This window comes from Microtus ochrogaster, chromosome 15, assembly GCF_000317375.1.
Source record: "Microtus ochrogaster isolate Prairie Vole_2 chromosome 15, MicOch1.0, whole genome shotgun sequence".
Taxonomy (NCBI): domain Eukaryota; kingdom Metazoa; phylum Chordata; class Mammalia; order Rodentia; family Cricetidae; genus Microtus; species Microtus ochrogaster.
In genome coordinates, this window is record NC_022017.1 from 30,629,916 (window position 1) to 30,634,154 (window position 4,239).

Consider the following 4,239-nt stretch of genomic DNA (forward strand, 5'->3'; position numbering starts at 1 on the left):
TTAGCAGAGTTGTGCTGTGTAAAAAATGATGGAACCAGAGAGAAGGGTTCTTTTTTTTTTTTTATGTATACAATATTTTGTCTACATGTATGCCTGCAGGCCAGAAGAGGGTATCAGACCCCATTACAGATGGTTGTGAGCCACCATGTTGTTGCTGGGAATTGAACTCAGGACCTTTGGAAGAGCAGGCAATGCTCTTAACCACTGAACCATCTCTCCAGCTCTGAGAGTAAGGTTCTTTGGGTCAGGTTCCCATAGTTTGCCTGGAAGGTTTTCTGTGATTAGTCCAAGATTTGCAGTGTGTGGTAGGTAACATCTCTGATACTTCACCAGTCATCACTGAATAATTTCTCTGTGATAGAAGAGCAGGTGGGTGTGTGTTCAAGATATGATGTGTGTGTGGGGTGTTGGTTTTTTGTTTTTTGTTTTTTTTTTTTTTTAATAATGCTGACTACTGTGAGTCCACAGGTCTTAGGCTTTTTCTTCTAGAGAGGAAGGTGAAAAAGAAAGCATTAAGAACAAAGTAGAGGAAAAGCTTTGGTAAGGAGAATGTAAGGAGGCAAAGCATGAAGCAAAAATTCTCTCTCACTGTAATCTTGGGCAGGGAGATTTTGACAGACAGGAGGCTAGTTTCTAAAGATGATCCTCTTTCTAAGCCTCAGAATTTATGCATATGTTCCTCCAGATAGCCAGATAGTGAGTTGGGAACTTAAATGCAGATACCTGAAGTTGGCCCAGCAAGACTCTTTAAGATTTGGTTTCTCCAAGACCCAAAATATAATACACACGTTATTTATGTCTCTTAAGTTTGTGGTGATTTGTTCCAGCACCAGCAGGGAGCTGATGCTGTGGCTGTGGACCTTCCAGAGATAAAGTACATTCTTTGGTTTAGAGGGACTTTTAGATGGACATCTAGGCCAGAATTTGAAGAATCTGAAGTTCTGCATCCTTAATGTGGAATAATTAGCAGGGTGAGTGAAATAGGGAGGGAAGGAAGGAAGGAAGGAGAGACACATTGAGATGACATCACTGCCTATCCTAGGAGTAGAATGAGGTAAGGTGAGCAGAGTTATGACTGTGCACATGGTAGTTTTGATTTTTAGCTTTGTTCATCATGCTGACAATCATCTTAAGGTTGGTTTTATGTGTTGCTTAGAAGGTTGCTAACATCCCATGTGAAGTGATTGGTTCTTTGTTGCTGTATAGTTTGTTGTACTTAACAAGGTCTTTTCAATGGGCTTCTTTTGTCCTGTGGTTGTGGTACACCATGAGTGACAGCAGCTAGAAAGGTGTTCAGTGAGTACCATTTTTCATTTCTACCTACATTTCTCACCTACAACAGTCCATTAATAGTGAAGAACTACGTACACTCAGTGCTGTGTTCTTGTAAAAGTTTGTAACAAACATTGTCTTATTTTCAATTTTAAATATTGTTTTACTAAAATCTGTTATTAGTATTTAGCCCAAAAAACTTGTATTTTTGAATCCTGGCATAAATGTAGAAATGGAGGTTTCAGAGTAGCTAGGCATGGTTTTATATTTCATAGGACTAGATGGTTAAAGACCTGCAAAGCTAAGATGAGAATTTAAAGTTGACTTCAGCTAATTTGAGTGGCATATTCATAAAACCACTTTTCATGATTCCTGTGTTCCAGAAATTGTGTGTCTTCTGTGGTGATAGAAGCATCGCAAAGCAACAGTACAGTGTCTTGAGAACACATTCCTTGCCAAACAATTGTCAGTAATACTTGAGTTCTCCAGATCAAAATTTTTGGTTTTCAGATTATCTCATTGTGTTACTGAGTATGCACTTTCGGCAGCATAGTTAGGAACTTGTGACTTATATGTTTTTAGTGTCTGTCATTGCCCAGAGCAATTGGTAGGAATTTGGTAGAGAGGAAAATGATAGCTGTATAGAAGTGTGATGAAAAGCAAACTGAGGAAAAGTGAAATTTCTGTATGTCTGCTACTTTTGACTGATTTCTGGAGAATGCAAACTTGAACTATGATTCATTAAGAAACTGTAGTGTGGGACACTTTGTTATTGTAACACCAACTGAGGCCATTTTGGGTTTCTTCAGAAAACTTGACCAAATGTGACCAGACTCAATTTCTACTCCATAAAACACCAAGACTACAAGTGTATTTTCTCCAAATGCTCACTGCAGAATTGGACTAAGTTCCTCACTAAGTTTGGTTTGCTACATTTGGGCTCCTGTAGGTGGTCGTGAGTTACAAGGATATGAAGTAACCTTTTAACCTTAAGGTCAATGGAGACAACACCCTTTGGAATGGGATTCCCCATAGCAGGTGAATAGTGACAAATATCAGTGTAGGAAGTAGTTTGTGTTCTGCAGAGCCTTATACCTGACAGATGAGGTGAGGAAGGACAGATTTGTTTCACATAAAAGAATTAGAGCTGGGTTGACACATGGAATGGGTGTCACTTAAACAAGTGAGGATATGCTTGTATTACTGAGCTGCAAGGAGGTGATATGACACTTCTGATGTACTTGTGTTAGTATATGTTGGTGTAGATAGCCAAGTTGGGATAGGAAGACAGGAGTGCCTTTGGGAATTTTGGAGCCGCAGCACCTTGTAGCTGAGGGACTCAGGTTGGTAAGGAGATATACAAGTGATCTATGATTTGAGAGAATCACTAAGGTTAGCCTATATTCTGGCCTTGGGGAAAATCTCCACTTAGAACACAGGATTTAAGACTGTAACTTGGGCAGAGGTCAGTTCCAACTGGCCCTACACTGTGGCTTGATAAGATGCAGCCGTCAGGAATTCTCTAGGGTTTTGCATCTTATGGCTGTCTGAGTTCTGAGGTCTGCAGACTGAAGACAGTTTCCTGTCTTGATGAGACTATCTTCCTTATGAATCTGTCTTAGACTCTTGCAGTCTGTTACTTTTGATTGTTTCCTCTGATCCCATGTCTAATCCCTCTTGACTGTTCCATGCTTGTGTTGATCATGGTCTCCATCCTGGAGATCTGAAAGGGAACTAGCTGACCCATCCACTTGAGTCTCAGCCTGCCACACACAGGTATTAGGACACAGAGTAGCACACACATCCTCACTATTCCTAACTGTTTTTTATGGTACCTGTTTAATTTTCCTTTCCTTTTCTCTTTTCTTTCTTTTCTCTTTTCTCCTTTCTTTTTGCTTCTTCTCGTTTCTATAGAGAAGATTGAGGGCCTGGGAGATGGCAACAGTGCAAGCTTGAGGAACTGGGTTAGAATCTCTATTTTTTATGTAAAAAGCTAGGCATAGCTGATGGTGTCTGTAACTCAAGTGCTAAGGGAGGAGAGAAGAGGCAAGAGAGAAAGGCAATCCTCAGGAGCTCTCTTGCTGACCAACATAGCTAACATAGTGAGCTGTGGTTTATTGAGAAACTTTGTCTTAAAGGAATAAGGGAGCAACAGAAGAAGATACCTAGTGCCCTTCTCTGGTCTCTGTATGCACACATGTGGCCTTGTTGAAGGAAGTGTGTCACTGGGGGTGAGCTTTGAGGTTTTAGAAGCCATGCTGAATAAGCCCAGAGTCTCTCTCTCTCTCAGCTACCACTTTAGCATCTGTCTGCATGCCGCAGAGATGATAATGGACTTAACCTCTGAAACTGTAAGCAAGCCCTCAGTTAAATGCTTTCTTTTATAAGAATTCTCATGGTCTTGGTGTCTCTTCACAGCAATAGAATGGTGACTAAGACAGTTGAGAATATCTTTTATTATTAATAGGATTGGACCATAATAAAAAAATTCCTTAGTAAGTGTAAAACTTAAAATTTTTGTCTTTTATTGTAAGTTAAAGTGTTAAAGTACTAAATTAAAAAAAAATTTTTTTAAATGTGTGTGTTTTACCTCAGTATATGTTAGTATATCAGGTACTTGTAGTGCCTAAGGAGGTCAGAAGAAGGCATCAGTTTTCCTGAAACCTGAGTTACAGACAGTTGTGGGTTTTGCTGGGAACCAAATCTAGGTTCTCTGCAAGAGCAGCAAGTGCCCTTAATTGCTGAGCCATCTTGTTGGGTTCTAAAAACTGGAATTTTCTTTTGTTGATATTTTAATGGTTATGTTAGCTTCCTTTAAGAATTTTTTTCTGCCGGGCAGTGGTGGCGCACGCCTGTAATCCCAGCACTTGGGAGGCAGAGACAGGTGGATCTCTGTGAGTTCGAGGCCAGCCTGGTCTACCAAGGGAGTTCCAGGACAGGCTCCAAAGCTACAGAGAAACCCTGTCT

General features: G+C 40.3%; 1 protein-coding gene across 10 annotated transcripts in view; it reads left to right on the plus strand.

Annotated features, from left to right (window-relative positions):
- Ptk2 (protein tyrosine kinase 2) overlaps nt 1-4,239 on the plus strand; it is a 190,499-nt gene that overhangs the window by 44,610 nt on the left and 141,650 nt on the right. The window lies entirely within an intron of this gene.